The sequence below is a fragment of the Hyperoodon ampullatus genome (genome assembly GCF_949752795.1).
Source record: "Hyperoodon ampullatus genome assembly, chromosome: 15".
NCBI classification, from domain to species: Eukaryota; Metazoa; Chordata; class Mammalia; order Artiodactyla; family Ziphiidae; genus Hyperoodon; species Hyperoodon ampullatus.
Window position 1 is genome coordinate 44,217,216 of NC_136928.1, and position 21,265 is coordinate 44,238,480.

Genomic DNA, 21,265 nt, shown 5'->3' on the forward strand with positions numbered 1-21,265 from the left:
TACTTAAAAGTGAGAAACTAGGGACTTCCCTGGTGGTCCAATGGTTAAAAATCCACCTTCCAATGCAGGGATGTGGGTTCAGTCCCTGGTCAGGGAACTAAGATCCCACGTGCCGCAGGGCAACAAAGCCCTCGCACCACAGCTAAAGATCCCACGTGCTGCAACTAAGACCCGATGCAGCCAAAGAATAAATAATAAAATAAAAATAAACAATTTTTAAAAATAAAATAAAAGTGAGAAACTAGAAGCTTTCCCACTAAGATCAGGAGCAAGTCAAGGATGTGCCTTCTTACTACTCCTTTTCAACATCATACTGGAAGTCCTAGCTAATGTAATAAAACAAGAAAAGGAAATAAAAAGTATACAGATTGAGAAGGAAGAAATAAAATACTCTTGGTTCACAAATGACATGATTATCTATGTAGAAAATCCAAAAGAGTCAATAAAATAGGTCCTGGAACTGATAAGCAATTATAGCAAGGTTGTAGGATACAAGGGTAATATATAAAAGTCAATTGCTTTCCTATTTACCAGCAAAGAAAAAGTGAAATTTGAAATTAAAAACACAATACTATTTACATTAGCATCCAAAAGATATAAAATACTTATATAAACCTAACAAAATATGTACAATACCTGTGTAAGTAAAACTACAGAATTCTGATGAAATAAAACAAAGAAATAAATGAGATATACCATGATCATAGGTAGGAAGACTCAATATTGTCAAGACGTCAGTTCTTCCCTACTTGATTTATATATTCAACACAATCCTAATCAAAACCCCAGCAAGTTATTTTGTGGATATTGACAAGCTGATTCTGGAGTTCATATGGAGGCAAAAGACCCAGAATTGCCAATTCAATATTGAAGGAGAAGAACAAAGTCAGAGAACTGATACTACCTGATTTCAAGACTTACTATAAAGCTAGAATAATCAAGACAGTGTTGTTATATGTGAATTAAAAAAAAATTTTTTTTGGCTGCCCTGCACAGCATGTGGGATCTTAGTTCCCCGACCAGGGATTGAACCCACACCCCCTGCATTGGAAGCACAGTCTTAACCACTGGACCACCAGGGAAGTCTCAGGTTATATGTCAATTATATCTCAACAAAACTGGAAGGAAAAAAGACAGTGTGGTACTGGAGAAATAATTTAAAAAACAGATTAATGAAATAGAATAGAGAAAACAGAAATAGACCACATAAATAAAGTCAATTGATCTTTGACAAAAGGGTAAAGACAATACAATAGAGAAAAGATAGCCTTTTCAACAAATGGTGCTGGAACAACTTAATAGCCACATCTAAAACAGTGAATCTAGACACAGATTTTACACCTCTCACAAAAATTAACTCAAAATGGATTATAAACTTAAATGTAAACTAACTAAAATATAAAATTATAAAACACTAGAAGATAACCTAGGGGAAAACCTAGGTGACCTTGGATATGGTGATGACTTCTTAGATACAGTATCAAACTCATGATCCATGAAAGAAAGAATTGATAAGCTGTATCTCATTAAAATTAAAAACTTCTGCTCTATGAAAGACACTGTAAGAGAATGAGAAGGCAAGCCCCAGACTGGGAGAAAATACTTGGAAAAGACACCTCAGATGAAAGATCATTATCCAAAATATACAAAGAACACTAAAAACTCAAAAATAAGAAAGTAAACAACCTGATTAAAAATGGGTAAAAGGGCTTCCCTGGTGGCGCAGTGGTTGAGAGTCCGCCTGCCGATGCAGGGTACACGGGTTCATGCCCCGGTCCGGGAAGATCCCACATGCCACGGAGTGGCTGGGCCCGTGAGCCATGGCCGCTGAGCCTGCGCGTCCGGAGCCTGTGCTCTGCAATGGGAGAGGCCACAACAGTGAGAGGCCCGCGTACCGCAAAAAAAAAAAAAAAAAAAGCACCTATGCTAGGAAGAAGGTTTCCTTGCCTAACAGAGGGTATTTTTTAAAATTCTTAGGCTTCATTCCAAATCTACGGAATCATTTCTGCAGGAATAGGACATAGGAATCAGTATTTTTAATAACTATACCCAGTTATTAAATAATTATAAGCACCTAGGTGATTATTTTGGTCAGACAAGTTTGGGAAACATTGGTTTAAACTATTCTATAGTTGGAAGCAGTCACAGCAACTGATGGCCAAGGACTTAACTTTTCAGCTCACAAGGTATTACACAAGCAGTATTAGTAAACAGAGTTCACTCTCAATGTGGCAATGAAGGGGCAAGAACTTGGAGTTCAAAGGCAAGATTATCCTTCCATGTTCCAATATGCTTTGGCCAAATGGTATGTGAATGGAAGACTGAGTCGGAGAGATGTGTGCTACTTCTGGGCAGGAATTTTAAGAGCCAGGGAACAACGATTTGTCACATTTCCTTGTCCCTGTTGTGGAGATCATGGAAAAACTTGTGGTGATTGTGTCATCCTAGTTCCTTAAGTGAATACTGTGAACAGAACTCCCTGCCAATTCATGATGGACACATAGTATGAGTGAAAAATAAACTGTTGTTGTTTCAAGCCACTAAAATTTTGAGCTTCTTTGTCATTGCAGCATAATCCAGCCTATCATGACTAATACAGTCTTCAAGCTATACAAATTTCTAAGCTTCACAAGAAGATAACAATATCTATCTCAAATATTACTCTCTGAAAGAAGAGTTAATATGGATAGCAAATTATCCCCCTAGAAATGGAAAATTCCAAGTGCCAAATTTAACATCTCCAAATTCAGTTTATGTTCACAGGACATGGATTCCAGAAACTTATATCAGATCAACCATCTTGGTAAAGCTAAAAGTCAGAATTTCTCTTCCTCTCATCCTTGACCCCTCTGACCTGGTATTTGACAACACTGATTAATGGGCTTTGGGAACACAAATTTGCCTGGAATAACTACACCAGAGAATGAGGAATAGCTCTTTCTAAATTTGATGGGTGTTGGGCCTGTGCTGTAATAATTTTGTGTCTCACTGACTTTTTTGACTCTCTGGAAACTCAGTGGAAGACAATGTTAAACGAATACAATTTCTGTACAAGCTACAACTGCTTACAAAAAATTCCAAACCTATTTAAGCCTTAAGTACTCTTCTAATTAAAATTGAGTAAAATATGAAGTGAAAATAATGAATTCTGGACATTAATTTCTTTGAAGTTTAAATCTCAAAGGCAAGAGAATTTGACTTCAGGCATTAATTTCTTTGGGCTTTAATGTGTAAGGAATTTTCATCTTCAGACTTTAATTTTTCCTGGGCATTTGATAATGGGAGAGAATTTATGATCAAATTTGGAGGGTTGCTGTGATGACTGCATTTTATTATTGAAGTATCTTAATGGTACCATGTATCTCATTGCAAACCCTCCTATATATAAGACTGGATAATATTACTGAATATAATTAGTATGGAAATAGATGAAGGGATGAATTTTCAGATTTGGAGTTTCTATAATTAATACTATTTGTGGTAGTTATAAAATGTGGCCTGCTTTAAGTCCTATCCTAGCAGCTTCTCTCTCATGCAGGTCTTGGTCCTGGAAGGAAGCTCAGTTTGGTTTTGAGTGTGTATAGCCTAGACCATTCTCGTACCATCCCATAGAGCCTAGACCGTTCTAGCACCATCTGATCTTCTCATGGTTCCCTTTGTCACCTGAGAAATGGAGTCCACAAAGTTTCTCATCAGTTTTGACTTCTACCCTCAAATGAACTCTCTAAGCTTTATACACCAAGTGGGACTCCTTCTTTCAGGGCATCTTTTGGTAATTTGATGTTTTGTTTTGTTTTGGCTCCTTCTGCTTCCTCCCTCATGTGAATCTTGTTGCTATCATGATGTGTATATGTGGGAGCTTATAGCTTGCTACATAAACTTGTTATTGATGTGTGTGGGGTTTAGGTTTTGCTACCCAACTTGGCCTGTTTTTGTAGGAAGATATGGGGATATTCAAAAACTATGCCATTTCCAACTTCCCAGAATCCCTTTTGCTTTTTTCTTGATCCCTTCATGTAGCAAAGATAATTATATGCTCACTAAATCCCTTTTCCTATTTCTTCTACATTCCCGCCCCACCCCGCCCCCGGCATTACGTGTGACCATGCAACTAGTTCTGGCTAGTGAAACATGAGTAGAAGTAACAGGTGTCACTTTGCAGTAGTGGCAGCGAGATCCCTCTGTATCACTCTCTTGCCTTTCTCTTCTCCTCTGGTCATGGGCATGCAGCCCAAAGATTGAAGTAACCTGGATCAGTGGGTCTCGGCATGGAGGACAGCAACCTACAGTAGAGTTTGCATTAGCAAGAAATAAACTTTTATGTTTTGAGTAACTATTCTTCAGGGACTGCTGCCACAGCATAAACCCAGACTACCAAGACACTTCCCCACCTACTTCCTCTAATATTTATTCCCTTTTCACCTCTTCCTCTGTAGATATGCTCAAGTATCTCCTATCCCCTTCAAAAACACCTTCCCCTGATCCTCCTGTTCCTCAAATTATCATAGATCTCCCTTCTCATTCGCTGATACATTTCTGGAAGGAAAAGCTATGTATGCTACCTCCACTTCCTCATCACCCACTCACTCCTTAATTCCAGGGAATCTGGCTTTTGCCTTCTTCACTCTTTAGAAACTTTTTTTTTTAAGATTACCAATGATCTCCTACTTGCCAAATCACACTCAATCCTGTTTGACCTCTCTCCTACCATGGCCCCAAACCCTAGTCAAGTGCTTTTAAATTTTTTTATGACCCCTCTGAAAATCAAATCAGATAAAAGCTGTGGATCCTACTCCCAGAAAAGTTCCATACACATGTATACAAATTTTTATAAATTTCAGAGTTTTTGATCAGCAAGCTCCCCCAAAGCCCATCCACAATAGCCTAAAGATCTTTGTATCTTGGGTAAAGAATTCTGCCCTGGTTTATACCTAAGAAACAGGGTCATCCATTCCCACAAAACAGTCACACAGAGTATTCTTTCACTTTCCAGTGTATTTTTCTATATCACTCTAAAGTTCTGTCTCTCTTTTATTGTTCGCATTTCTGTAGTGGCTTCTTACCATCTATCTATATTCCCTCATTCATCTCTCTTTTCATTCAATCGCGAACTACTTGCAGAGTAAAAAACAACATTATGCTCCTCTTATCCCAAAGGAAATGACAGTATAGGTGGAAAGAGACATACTAACATTAAAACATAAGTAATAAAATAAGGAAGAATATGAATAAGTGGGAGACATATTGAACTGTTTCCAAGGAAGGGTCAGACACTGCTTTCTGTTGGACAGGGAGTGTAAACTGGGCCTTGAAAGATGAACTGGGTTTTGATAGGCAGATAGAAGGGAGAATGGTGTGTCAAATGGAATAGAAAGTATTATGTGAGCAACAAGAAATAGGTAAATATAAACGAAATTCTGGGGAGATCACAAGTAGGCCCCCCATGGAATGACTAGAGAGGACACAAAGTTAGATAAAAACAGAATGGTAGGGCTTCCCTGGTGGCGCAGTGGTTGAGAGTCCGCCTGCCGATGCAGGGGACACAGGTTCATGCCCCGGTCCGGGAATATCCCACACGCCGTGGAGTGGCTGGGCCCGTGAGCCATGGCCGCTGGGCCTGCGTGTCCGGAGCCTGTGCTCTACAGTGGGAGAGGCCACAACAGTGAGAGGCCCGCGGACCACCAAAAAAAAAAAAAAAAACAGAATGGTACGTTGGGGCCAATCTTGTGTTAGCCTTGAGTACCAGGCTAAAGAGTCTGGGCTTAATTTTGTTAAAAATAGAGAGACACTGAATATTTTTGAGCAAAAGACTGATAGGATAAAAATGGTCTCTTAGGAAGATCCATCTGCTAAGAGTGCTTAATTGAGAAATGAGGGACTGGCCAAAAGGAGAAGAGTTGGAGACTGTGCAACAACCCATGATCTGAGCTTTTGAACTACAGAACTGAACTGTTTGAGGAGAGCAACATTAGCAAAAGGGGCGCAGCTGGTGTAGCAGGCGTGAAGATGCATTGCTTGGATCTCCCTTCAGCTGGAAGAATGCAGCTAGCTAATAGCTTTCAGCTGCAGCACCTTTGGGACCTACCACAGCAACATTCAATCTGAGGTCATCATCTTCTCAGTGCAGCAACCCACCAATGACTGAGCATAGCAGTGTTACTAGACCTCGCCATTTCTACCAAGTGCAGAACTTCTCTATCAGGCAATCTTTGCTCTGGAGCTCCCCATTGGGTTGACTGAGACTTTGCTAGGTCTGCATCAAAGTCTGTTGCTCTCCCTGTCCAACATGTTTCCTCCCCACTTTTCTTTCACAAGTGTCAGATCAGCATCCAGGTCTGAAGGCTTTCCCTACTCAACTCTCCTTTCCCCTTTATCCCTCAAAGTGTTATGCCCCACTCCCCAATTAATATAAAAATACTTTGGAAATAAATGCAGAGTTACACATTATAAAATTCATACAAGTAAAAATTATAGCCCTGAATTAACTGTGTCTAGGAAAGGCAGATTCTGAGTTTAATTATTTTATGAGCTAGAAAAATGAGAAATGTGATAATAATGGTTTATGTATTGAGAAAAACACCAAGGTCACTGCAGGCTTAAATGAGTTTTTTACATACTGAAATCTTTTTTCTGATTTAACCTGAGATTAAATGAGTGACTAAAGTAGCTATTTGCACATTTCTTTATTTAGAGAAGCCAATTTATTTTAAAGAGAAAATTTTCATCTCACAACTGTAAGTAACAATAGGATAAATGGGAGGAGCAGAGTAGTTCTCTGAGACAAGTGCAGCAGCTGGGGTTCAGCAAATATGAGAGTCAATATATGCACTATAATATGCCCTTAAAAGGACATATTATAGCAAAGATTCTTGAAACTTCTTTTTATTAATTAATTTTTATTGGAGTATAGTTGATTTACAATGTTGTGTTAGTTTCTGCTCTACAGCAAAGTGCATCAGTTATACATATACATATATCCACTCTTTTTTAGATTCTATTCCCATATAGGTCATTACAGAGTATTGAGTAGAGTTCCCTGTGCTATACAGCAGATTTTTATTAATCTATTTTATATATAGTAGTGTGTATATGTCAATCCTCTTGAAGCTTCTTATGAATATACTTTATGTCTTGTATTCATGACACACTTCTGTGAAAGTGAAAAGACACTCTTGTAATGGCAGTGTTGAAAAATACATATATATATATAAATAACTTCTACATAATTCATCAACTTGATATTCAGAATGTAATGGAAACTCTACATGACAGACCATCCAACACTATCAGCTAAACGTACCCATTCTTCCTGTTTTGTTTGATGGGGGAAGTCATAGCATTATGTTAGAGGTATACTTTGTGTGAGCCTGGGGGAGATTAGTCAGTCACTGAGTTTTAGTTGTTCACTGGTAATTTAGGAATGAAACTGTTACACTAAAGTAGTTTTAGACTAATAAATAAGAACTATTTGGTTGAAGGCCTGATCATTTCATTCTTATTTTTAACTGCTACCTAATACAATAGTTTCCTTTTGAAGTAGATCTTGGTAGAGGTTGAAACATTTCAATGATATAAATTCAATTTATTGCTTTTCATTAATAAAACATTTAAAATATAATTCTAGAGTCCTCCCTAACCCCTAGCATAACCTCTCTCTTGCCCCCTTCCCAACTTCTACGTTCTTTCCCAAATTGTTTTCCTCCTTCCTCTACAAATCCCCAACTTTCTACTTTAACCTCACACCTTTCACATCTTTTCCACAAGCCTGTACTTTCAAATGAGGACATTGCCTCATACTTCTCTGAGAAAATAGAAGCCATCAGAAGTTGCTCATCTTCTGATTCTCAATCTATTATTCTACCTGCACCTGTACAAAATTTTCTCCTCCTTCCCTCCCATTTCACTGAAGGATCTCCTCCCATCATTTCACTCCTGCTCTGGACCTAATCTCTCTCTCTCCATATCATCATCTCTCCCTTTCTAATGAATTATTTTGATCCCAAACAAACATGTACGAGTACCTTTTATCTGTGAAAAAACTTTTTTGCTTGTGTCTTATTATTATTTTTTGTGGTACGCAGTCCTCTCACTGTTGTGGCCTCTCCCATCGCGGAGCACAAGCTCCGGACGCGCAGGCTCATTGGCCATGGCTCACGGGCCCAGCCGCTCCATGGCATGTGGGATCTTCCCAGGCCGGGGCACAAACCCACGTCCCCTGCATCAGCAGGCGGACTCTCAACCACTGCGCCACCAGGGAAGCCCAACTTGTGTTTTCTTTAAGCTAGCTTTCTTTCTTTTGCTTCCTCTCATGGAAAACTTTTTGAAATATCTTGTCTCTACATGCTGTTTCCACTCCACCAAAAAGTCACTCTTGAATCCTTCCCCCTCCAGCTTCCTTGTCCTAGCATGCCTCCGAAATTGTGTGTGTCAAGGTCAAAAATGACATCTATATTGCCAGCTCCACTGGCCACTTTGGTCCTTACCTTACTGGAGTCTTTAGCAGCATCTCTCCCTAGAAACATTCTCCTCTTAGCTTCTGTGATGCCGTTCTGTACAGAAAAAAGTTAACATAGCAGCCCTGAGACTGCTAGCTTTTGAAGGGGCTTGCAAGGTTGGCCTTTTGCTAGCAATTGGGAGCTTCATTTTGAGGAGTGTTTCCATTGTTCTCTAAGTGAAAAATGATGGCTCACTGTGCCTACACTGTATAAACAATGTGGTTTATGCTGAACACCTGCTTTCCTTCTGGGAATCTGGAATTTTATAAGTAGAGGGTGCCTATATGACCAAACCCCAATAAAAATCTTGGATACTGACTCTCTAATGGGCTTTCCTGGGCAGAAATATCACACATGGGTTTTTCCTTTTCTCAGGCTCAACTGGTTTCTCTTGCTCTGTCCCACTTGGAGCCACAAGGTTTTACTCTCTTTTCTATCTATACTATTTTCTAGGTGATCTTATTTGGTCTCTTAACATTAAATATAATATCATGTATATGCTAACTACTTCCAAATTTATAGCTCCAGCCTAGTTCCTGCCACTAACTCTAGAAACTGATATCCAAAAGCCTGCTTGAATCTTCATATAGGATCTTGGAGGCAAACTTAAATGGCCAGCATGGAACTCATGATTGATTTTTCTCAAACCTGGTCCTATCCTCTGTTTTTCCCATCTTAATGAATGACCCTACCATACATGCTATTACCAAAGGCAGAAATTTTGAGTCATCTGTGACTCTTTCCTTTCTCTCACACCACATTCTGTCACCAAATCTCATTAGTTCTACCTCCAAAATATTGATATTTCTCAAATCTGACCATTTTCTCACCCTGATACAAGCCATCATCATCTCTCACTGGACTGCTGAAATAGCCTCCTAATTCATCTCCTTATTCCCATTCTTATCTGTGAATAATCTAACTCTATTCAGAGTCAGACATCCTTGGAAAGTTTAAATCAAATGATGTTATTTTCCTGATTAAAAACTTGTTTATTGATTTCTACTGCACTTAGAGTAAATCTAAATTCTTGGCCCACTTATTAGATTAGAAGAAAGAGTAGGTGCTCTTGCATTGTGAAAAAGCTTGGCTTGATCAAGGAAATGAGAGAAGGTCAGAGAACCTGGAGCAGAATGAGGGGGGAAGAGGGGATCAAGATATGAGACAAAACATTAAGAGAGGAAGGGGTCTTTTCTTTCAGGGCCTTGTTTTTGAATATTTGTTACACAAATCTGTGCTGGTATATGGAAGCAAAAGTCATATAACACTAAAATGTTCTCTAATGAACTTGATCATTTATAAAATGAGCCCCTACTTAAATATTTTTCCATACAAAACACTAGTGCTTATTTTCCCCACTCTATCTCATTCAGTGGCCCTTCAGTTGACATCCTCATTGGTTTGAACTTTGAGATTATGGTAAACATCCAAAAATATCTACCAAACAAATCCAAATCATATGAATCAAAAAGAATTTAACCACAGATTTTGCAATAGGTACAAGATTTCATGAAGTTTATGAAAGTGATATTAGAGAATTCTTCAAATCACATACAATGCTGTTGGCAACTGAGGCTCTACAATCATACCAGTAGAAGCAGAGAAAATAGAAAAGGAATGTGTTTCCAGAAGGAATCATTTGAATATCAAACAGTTAAGGGAGGTCATTAGGAAAATTGATGAGACTGTTGATAATTTTTGCAAAAATGATTCTCTGCCTATGAAGAAAATGAAGGAAAAAAAAGGGCCACAGACTGGGAGAAAAGATTTGCAAATCACATATACGGTACAGGATTTATCCCCAGAATATACAGAGAACTCTCAAAACTCAATAATGAGAAAACAAGGCCCCCAAAAGGGGACAAAATATTTTAATAGATGCTTCACCAAAAAAGATATATGGATGCTAAATTAGCACTCAAAAAGATGCTCATCACTATTAGTCATTAGGAAAATGCAAATTGGAAGCACAATGAGACGTCACTACATACCTACTAGAAAGGCTAAAGTTAAAAAGACTGATCATACACTGTTGGAAAAAATGTAAAATGGCATAACTACATTGGAAAACAGCTTGCAGTTTCTTTAAAAGTTATACATATACCTTCCATATGATCTAGCCATTCAACTCCCAGGTATTTACCCCAAAGGAAAGGAAATATATGTCCATACAAAGACTTGTATATTAACATTCACAGCAGATTTCTTTGTAATAGCCAGAAACTGGAAATAACTGAAATGTCCATCATCAGATGAATGGATAAGAACATTGCGGTATATTCAAACAATGAAACACTAATCAGCAGGTGTTTGAGAGAAAAATAAAATCACACCAAACTTGATGAAGATTGTGTGGTCATTTGACCATCAGCATCATCTGGGAATTTGTTAGAGTGCAAATTCTCAGGCCCCACTTTACACCTACTGAATCAGAAACTCTGGGGGTGGGAGACCCCTGCCTTAGTGTCATTTGCTAAAAGTATCAGCGAGGGTTCTTTATTGGCAGTAACCATCTCTGGCTAACTTAAATTGAAGGTAAATTTATTGGAAAGTATCAGGTAACTCATAGACTTGATGAGAAATGATAAGAAACATTATCAGACAAGAGGTTAGAATCAAGGGAGTCAGGGTAGTGAAACAGTCTGATTAAGATGCTGCTGCCACCACCAATGTACAACATATCTTCTATTTGACACAGTAGTCACTGTAGGCAACCACTGCTCCTGATAACACAGCCACAAATGCCAGACTGCCTATGCCATAGCTACCACAGATCCAATATCATCCATCATCCCCTCATCTTGGCATTACTTGCTCAAGATTCAAAGTACCTGGTGACCAAACCTGGATCACAAGATCGTCAGGGGAGTGATTAGAGGGTGACTCCTTAGGCTTTTGAAGTTAGAGGTAGGAGCTTACTTCTCACCCAGACCTACACAACGGGGAATTTCCCAAATCCAGCAACTGGGTTCAGATGCTGAGTAGTCAAAGACAATTTCAGATGCCCACTACTTTAAGTGTTCTGAATAAAGTAAATTCGGTGTATTTTTAGCAGGACCATATTCTAGCAGAATTAGTCAAACGTATTCTTTGTATTACTAATTATGGACTTAAGAACTGTCCATACTTCCCTGGTGGCACAGTGGTTAAGAATCCGCCTGCCAATCCAGGGGACACGGGTTCAAGCCCTGGTCCGGGAAGATCCCACGTGCTGCGGAGCAACTAAGCCCGCAAGGCACAACTACTGAGTCTGCGTGCCACAACTACTGAGCCTGTGCTCTAGAGCCCGCAAGTGACAACTACTGAGCCCAAGTGCTACAACTACTGAAGCCCGCATGCCTAGAGCTCGTGCTCCACAAGAAGAGAAGCCACTGCAATGAGAAGCCTGCACACCGCAACGGAGAGTAGTCCCTGCTCGCCGCAACTAGAGAAAGCCTGTGTGCAGCAACAAAGACCCAACGCAGACAAAAATAAATTAAAAAAAAAAAACGTCCATAAAATTTTCTCTTTTTTCTTGAGAGATATGTCTTTTCATACAAGTATTGGCTCACAGTGGATCACAAGAGTGGACGGTGCCAGTATGTGCCTTTCACAGCATGTATTTTTTTTTTTTTTTGGCGATACGTGGGCCTCTCACTGTTGTGGCCTCTCCCGTTGCGGAGCACAGACTCCGGACGCGCAGGCTCAGTGGCCATGGCTCACGGGCCCAGCCGCTCCGCGGCAGGTGGGATCTTCCCGGATCGGGGCACAAACCCGTGTCTCCTGCATCTGCAGGCGGACTCTCAACCACTGAGCCACCAGGGAAGCCCTCCACAGCATGTTTGAGTAAAGACTATGAAATGAAATGACTGGGTTCTTGGTGGCCTTCAAGTGGTGTTATTTAAAACTGAATTAATTGGACATTCATAGGCAAAAATATTAACTTTGACCTAAATGTCACACCTCACACAAAAGTTAATTCAAAATGGATCATGGACTTAAATGCAAAACATAAAACTATAAAACTTCTAGAAAAAAAAATCTTTGACTCTAGGACTAGGCAGAGTTCTTAGATTTGACACCAGAAGTTTGACCCATGAAAGGAAAAATTGACAAATTGGACCTCATCAAAATTAAAAACTTTTACACTGCAAAAGACCCTATTAAGAGGATGAAAAGACAAGCTACAAACAAGGAGAAAATATTTGCAAGCCACATATGTGACGAAGGAGTAGCAACTGGAATACATAAAGAATGCTCAAAACTCAACAGTAAAAAACCAAGCAATCCAATTAGAAAGCAGGCAAAAAACATGAGCGGAGATTTCACTAAAGAAGACATGCAGGTAGCTCATAAGCACATGAGCACATGAAAACATGATTAACAACATTAGCCATAAGGAAAATGCAAACGAAATCCACAATGAGATATCATTCACACTAATCAGAATGGTTAAAATAAACAGTAACAACACCAAATGTTAGAAAGGATGCAGAGAAACTGGTTTACTCATATATTGCTGGTGAGAATGTAATATGGTGCAGCTATTCTGGAAAACAGTTGGGTAGTTTTTTAGTTTTAAAACTAAACATGCAAAAAAAATAATAAATAAATAAATAAATAAATAAATAACTAAACATGCAACACAGCATGACCCAGCAATTGCACTCCTGGGCATTTATCCCAGAGAAATTAAAACTTATGTTCACACAAAAACCTGTAGATGAAAGTTCATAGCAGCTTTATTTGGAATAGGCAAAAACAACCCAGATGTCCTTCAACGGTGAATGGCTAAACAAACTACGGTACATCTATACCATGGAATGCTATTCAGCAATAAAAGGGAACAAACTATTGGTACAGGCAACAACTTGGATGAATCTTTATGGAATTATGGTGAGAGAAAAGAGCCAAACCCACAAAGTTACATCCTGTATGATTCCATTTATATAACCGTCTGGAAATGATAAAATTATATAAAGAACAGATTAGTAATTTTCCAGGTATTAGGGACATGGGAGGGGTCAGGAAAGTGAATGTGACCATAAAGGGCAACAGGAGGGACCCTTGTGGTGATGGAAATGTTCTTATCTTGCTTGATTGTATCAATGTAAATATGCTGATTGTGAAATTGGACTACAAATAATACCAATTTTGGGAAACTGGGTAAAGAGTATAAGAGATCTCTCTGTGTTATTTCTACAACTACATGTGAATCTACAATTATCTCAAAATAAAAAGATTAATTTACGGGAATTTCAGGGCAGACCAGTGGTTAGGACTCAGCGTTCTCACTGCCAGGGGCCAGGGTTCGATCCTCGGTCGGGGAACTAAGGTCCTGCAAGCCGCACTGTGCACCAAAAAAAAAAAAAAAAAAAAAAAGATTAATTTAAAAAACAAAGCAGCAACTGAAAAAATGAATTAGGTTCTGAGTCCAGAAAGGCAGCCCACTCTCTATGGGTAGGTACGAGCTAACATTACTACCATCAATACCACCATACATAGATACATGACTATTTGTTACCTATTCTCTGTCTTGCCTCTTCTCTTGCCATTATCCACACTTTCTGTGCTCCTACCTCATTGTACTGAATGCTCCCTGGCCTAACTGGGCCCACTGAAAACTCCACAGCCTTCCACATACTGATGTTTCTGCCTGGGGTATACCTATCCAGTTAACTTCAAGACCCTAATAGCACCCCTTCAGCTCCCCCAAGTATTTGGTTACTGCCTGCAGCACTGTATTTGTATATCTGAAATAGCTTTTAGGATAAACTCCAGAATTCTTAACCCATCTTACGAGGCACTATATGATCTAACTCTGCTTGCCTTCTCAGCCACATCTGCCACGCCTACTTTCTCTCCCTGAGCACACTGGTCTTTTCTGAGCTTCACAAGCCAAGTTCTTCCCCCACCTCAAGCCTCCATTCATACTGTTTTCCTAGCCAGATCATTTCTATTATCCTCTCCCCAACTCTTCATTCATCTAATACTACTTCCTCAAAGTAATCTTTCTAGGCCTCCCAGTCTAGGCTAGGTCCCTCTGTTTTATACAATCAGAGCATCCTTTGTTCTACTAAAGCATCTAAGAAAAGTATAATTAAATACCTACAGAATGAGTTGTTTAATGTCTGACCACCCCATTAGATAGTAAGCTCGATAATGTCATGGACCACACAGAAATAGAACTTTTAGGGAAATATTTTATGTTAAATTTTAAGTTGTTTGTACTTCTAGCATATAAATTCCTTGGTCTCCTTGAACCTGTTTCCATTTTATTGACACAAGCAACACACACAAACACAAACACACACACACACACACAAAGCCTTGTGTGAATGGTTTATTTTATGGAAATGGTGGAAAGTAAGGAAAAAAGCCAGGTTCTATGTTTGGGTTAAAGTGGTACTGGAACAGGGACAACAGAAGCCTTGTAAACAGAACTAGTTTAGCAGAAGGAAAGTTTAGAGCTGGAAGTGACCATAAAAACATAAGCCCCCATCCTCCAAAATTGACAGAACTATTGGATGAGGCATTGGACTTCTCACAGTCTATGGAAGGAAGTTTAAATTACTTTTTTCTAGAGATCTTAAGAGGTAGAAAGACCACAGATGACATTTGGTTACAATCTTATCTGTTTACTTGTCTGTCACCCCACTAGACAGTGAACCCCTTAAGGACAAGTACTGCGTCATCCATCTTATGATCTCACACTTGGCACTCAGGAGGCACTCAATAAATGTTTGTTGAATTAATGAATATATAATTCACTATGGAGAATTAGGGATCTGATATATTATCCCTCTTATGAATCTGTAAATTTCAAAAGTGATTCTCCTTAGTACAAAGTAAAAGACTGAAAAGGGTAGCATTTCAAGTACCTGATAACATGTGAGTGTCTTGCTGGTATTCATATTATTCATGCAGACAATTCCATTTTCTGCCTATGAACAAGGCCTGTTCTATTTATACATATAAAAACTGAGGGTAGGTGGAAACAGTGTACATCCCCTTTGTGCATCAGTTATCATCTCTCCAATGACTCTATTGTTAATTTCTTCAACTACTGTTAAAAAATACATCTCTTTACTATATTTGATTATGAGGGAAGCTGTGACCTCCTACATTATTCACAGCTTGTCAAAAAGAGTGAGCTTCAGTTGTGTTGAAAAACTCCTTCTGCTTTTAAATATCAAATAGGTGTTTTACAAATAATAAAAAGTAAATTATTTTTTAATCATCATCAATCATTTTTACAGCTTGATGAATAGACATCATCAATGGCCACTTATGTGATATGAGATTCTAAAAAAGCTCTTAATTACCCATAATCACTCCCTTTTGCTCCCATGATGTCTAATATTTTAGAGTTAGAAGTTTATTCCTTAAAGGTCCCCAGTTCCAGTAGCATGGCAGACTGAGTTAATGCAGAAACCCTTTTACACAGGAATGCTACATTAAACATGAAAGCAAGAGATAACCATAGATGAGCTCACACACAGAAAAGGAATATCTCCTAGAAACAAAGAGGAAAGGAAAGCCAGAGTGATAAGCGTGTTAGTTAATTCTGCATCAGCTTTGTGGTAGTGTTACTTGAGCTGGAAACAGCAAGTGAATTGGGCTTTAATATCTACTCCAGGATAGAAGTTGAAACCCTGGACCTAAGGGAGTTGGAAGTATTGATAAAATATTGCATAAAAACACAACTCTCCATAGACTGAATTCCCAGGCCTGTAACTTGCATAGGATAGAAATCCAAGTTTACACTAGCTGAAAAATGAACATAAATATTGGTTAGTACTATACCTATGATATTTCTGTGGATCTGGTGCAAGCAAACAAAGACATTGCTCTGGGTCACATGGGATGTCCACAGGGAAAAAAAAGCCATGTGAAGATGATCTCACCATATAAAAAGTTATGAAACAGAAGGATCCATCATGAACAAAAGTCAACAAACACACAGCACATTATTTGAAATAATAGAATATGATTGTCTAAAATAATTAAATAAGTATGTCTAAAATGATTAAAGAAGTCATTGGGACCGTAAAGAACAAAACTCAATGAAAAATAGAATAGGGATATTTGAAAAAAACTTAGTAGAACTTCCAAACTTAAAAACATAATCATTGGAATTAGAAGCTCAATGGACAAGTTAAACAGCAGATCAATACAAATGAACTAAGAATTCTAAGAATTAGAAATAGATATGGTAAAGTTATCTGGAATGAGGTAGAGAGACAAACACTTGCAAAATATCAAGAAATATCTAGACTAGAATGAGAAAGTACAACATACGTCTAATGGGAATTCTACAAGGAGAGAAGAGGGACAAAAAAAATTGTGAAAATAGCTGAAAATTTTGCATGACTGATGAATGATATGAATCTTCGATTTAAGAAACACAAATCTACTGCAAGATAAATAAAAAGAAGCCTACACCTGGCTGCATTGTAGTGAAATGGCAAAATGCCCAAGAAAGGGAAAAAGTATAAAATAATCACAGAAAAATTCATTCTGTTAGCTGTGATTTCCTTCTTATTAAAAATTGAGCTCTAAATATACTCTAGTTTAATTGGTGAAGTGGATACTATGGCTGGATGAGAAGGGTTTTTGGATGAAAAATTCAAAACTTAAAAATCATATGGGGGGGCTTCCCTGGTGGCCCAGTGGTTAAGAATCTGCCTACCAGTGCAGGGGACACGGGTTCGAGCCCTCGTCCGGGAAGGTCCCACATGCCGCGGAGCAACTAAGCCCGTGCGCCACAACTACTGAGCCTGCGCTCTAGAGCCTGCGATCCACAACTACTGAAGCCTGTGTGCCTAAAGCCCGTGCTCCACAACAAGAGAAGCCACCGCAATGAGGAGCCCACACACCACAACGAAGAGTAGGCCCCTGCCCCGCTCACGGCAACTAGAGAAAGCCCGCGCGCAACAATGAAGACCCAACGCAAACAAAAATAAATAAATTTATTTTAAAAAAATCATATAGGAACTAGGGAAAAAAAATCCTCATTTCTCAGATCCAATATTCTTGTGATTTCAATAACTGCAGCACAACAGGAGTTTAGATATTTGATTATATTAGAGTCATTCTAATATAATTCAAATACTTCCAAATATGCTCTGACAACAGAGATTCATCTACTTGTCAATATACTTCCCTGCTCCCCCACCCCACCCTGCCCCCATCCCAAATACATCATATACAGAAAAAACTAAGGCAGAGGAAGGCATGAAACTAACAACCTGTCATTTTGTTCACTACTAATAAGTGGTTTATCAAGTAGTGGGCCAATAAGTATATCAATGACATAAATATTTGATAGATAATTATCTCTGCCAATTCCTCCAGCTTGAGGAGAAACCTCTCTCTTCAGAACATTTTCCATGGGCTATTGCACTTTCTGGGGCTTCCAAGAAAAGTGATTATAGTCTGTTTCCTAGAGGAGTCTGATAAGAAGTCAATGTCTCCCTCAGGGTCTGACTGAAAGCATACTGGGTTGTTATTCTTTGGCAGAGTATCCTGAGCGCTAAGAGATTAAAAAAATGCTTGGGAGTTGGTCTGAGAGAGAAAATTAACCCCAGACTTTGGGTACTGTCTCTAATGATGAGTAGCCTAGGCCTTCCAGAGAAATTTAAGGTCTCCCACCTTTCTCCCCTGAAGAGGTATGAATAGTGTTTGCTATTAAACTTCATATAGAATAACAGAAAGAGACTTCAACCCTTTTGCTCCAACAATTCTTTCGATTTTTCCAGTTCGGACAACCATTCGCAAGGAAACTGAGATCACCTGGAACTGCTTCTTTGAAATCTTAAATCTAAACATTCCTGTTGTTTCATATCCTTTGCTCAGGCTAATCCTTTCATGTTGTTCTTGTATCTCATCAGGGTCTGAGTCCCCTGACCTCTCTACTCTCTATCAGCCCTCTTCTCTCTTCTTAGACTTCAACCAATTTAGATGTTAACCATTCTCTTTCAAATACTCTCAACTCCACGATCTCTACTTGTTCAATGAGATAACGTAGATAAAGCACAGGCTGAGAGAAGTGCTCAAGAAATGGTAGCTAAAACCACTACCATCACTACCACTAACATACATAACATTCTCTTGCTTCTTTGTCAGTCTATCATATCAGCCTGTACATCATACAATCCTGGGCTGCTAAACATTACTGGTGAAAGTCACTAAGTTGTACAGACAGGTGATGGTAAATTCATGCTTCTGGCCTTAACTGCCAAGCAATTCTGTTTCTCTAATCAGTTTTCTGAATTTTGAGACTATTCTAAACCTTCTCCAATCTCCTCAAATCTCCTATCCATCATGTCCTCACACCATTCTCATTCTCTTGCTTCACAGGAAAAAAAAAAAAAAAGAAAAGAAACCATCAGAAAGAACTCCAACTTCCAGGCACTTAATCTGCAAACCTTTCTGCTTTTGCATCTCTTCTCCCCTGCTTTCCTCCTCTGACAACGGAAGGAGAGTATGGTTTACTGCTAAGGGCCAATGACTCCATATTCTCTCCCACTCTGTCATCTTCATCCACATATCTTCAACCTGTCTCTCCACTGGTGCCTTCTCATCAATATTTAAACATATCCCACCTTCACACAACTACTGAAGCCTGTGTGCCTAGAGCCCGTGCTCCACAAGAGAAGCCACCACAATGAGAAGCCCGCGCACCTCAATGAAGAGTAGCCCCCGCTCACCACAACTAGAGAAAACCCGCGCGCAGCAACAAAGACCCAACGCAGCCACAAATAATAAATAAATAAATAACATATCCCACCTTCAAAAATTCCTCTTTTCATTTCAGCTAACATTTTTCTCTTGTTCTTCCCACTCAAACTGTCAAAAAATGTTGTCCACCTTTGCTGTCTCTATTTATTTACTTCCCACTCATCCTTTGTCACTGTAATCTGGTTTCCATCCCTACACTCCACTGAAACTGTTCTTATCTGCTTTATCAATAACTCCAATAAACCCTTCTCTGGTCTTATCTCATTTGACCGCTCAGTCACCTTTGGTATAGTTAATCAATTCCTCCATCTGAAAACTCTTTTTAAAAAAGCCCACTTTTCTAGAACGCCTACCTCTCAGACTGCTTCTTGTGAGTATTCTTTGTGCTCTCTCTCTTTCTTTATCCATCCCTAAATATGGAGTTCTTTTAGAGTTTGGTTCAGGGCCCTATTCATACTGTTAAACTAATTAAACAAGGAGGCCATTAGATTAAGGTGGCTCTAATGCTTTGGTGGCCTACTTAAGCAAACCAACGTCTAAGTGTGTAAATGCCTCAAGATTATGAAATCTAAACGCTAAGGACAACCAGTCACAAACAGCTAACTAGGCTTTAGCTGTAGCCAATTAAATAATTTCCTTTCTTTGCTTCTGCATCTTCTTTAAGGCTTTCCCCTGCCTCCTGTTGGTGCCCCTAACCACTTCTGGTTTGGTGTTGCCCAATTCCTATCAATTTTTGCTCAGATAAACTCTTAAAAATTTTAATATGCCTCCGTTTATTTTTTAACGCTACTCTATATCTCATTCCCTCCAATCCACCTATATGCTTAATCCATATCCATTTTTAGATGGCTCTTCTGATCCATACATGATAATATTTTCCCATCCCTTAGGCATTCTGCCTCCATAGCTGTTTCTGCTGTGTTCTCTATCTCAGTTTCCCAAGCCAGAAATCTGACATCCTGACTTCTCTGTTTCACACTTCACATCCAATAAACTACCAAGTTCAGGCCATTCTTGCTGAAACAGCTCTCGAATCATTTCAACTGACATGCAGCCCACCGTTATGTCACATCTCCTTAAGGGGTCTGCCAGTTTCCAATTCTGTCTGTTCTAATCCATTCTCCACATAAAGCCAGAGTGATTCTTCAGAAATGTAAATTATATCATGCCACTGCTATGCTTAGTTTTTCCGCTTCCTGTTGCCTTTAAGATAAAGCTCTAAAAACTTCCTAGCATGTCCTTCTCAGTCTCAATTCTTCACTCCCCTCTCTGCAATCTTCAGTCATTCTGAACTTTGAATTCCTAGAGTGCATGCTTGCAGCCTGAGCTCTCCCCCAGCTGAAATATACCTTCCCCTCTCTTGTTTTCCTAACAAAATTGGCAATTCTTAAGCTCAACTTTATGCATCATTTCTAGGAAACTACCTGCCACCCCTCCAGTTTGAAGTCCTCTTTAGGTGTTCCCAAAGCATCCTGTACTTATCTAGCAATTAAGAGCAGTATTGTCTTGTAATTGCTTATTCCCTAGTCAAAGCTCCATGTGGCTGTTAAGTCCAAGGAGGGCAGAAACCAGGTGCTCTTAAATTTTCCATCTCAAGGGCCTAAAAGGAGTGTCTGACAAACAGTAGTTCAATTAATATTTGTTGAATGAATTTGTTGAATCCCTTTCTTTGGAATGAGGGCGGCCAGGAGAATGCCAGAAAGACGGGGGCTTAAAGGGGACACAGTAAAAAAAATCTATCAGCAACAAGTGGGATGGACAGAGTACCTAGGTTTTTCCGTGAACTTGGCATGGGGGACTACGTGGAGCGCCTGGTCCGAGGCCACGGCGATCACACGCTCCCGAGGGCAGACGCAGGGAGCGCACGACCCCACGCGAGGAAGGACAACGGCTTGGAATTCGGCCTCGAGTTTCCGGTGGGACAGCCTCGAACTCGGCCGGTGGGACCTCGGGGGTGGGGGCTCCGAGCCAGGCCCACAGCAGGAAGGCGCTGCACCCAGGGTCGCTGTCGCCGTCGCCGTCGCCGTCTCCTCAGACGTCGTCGCCCC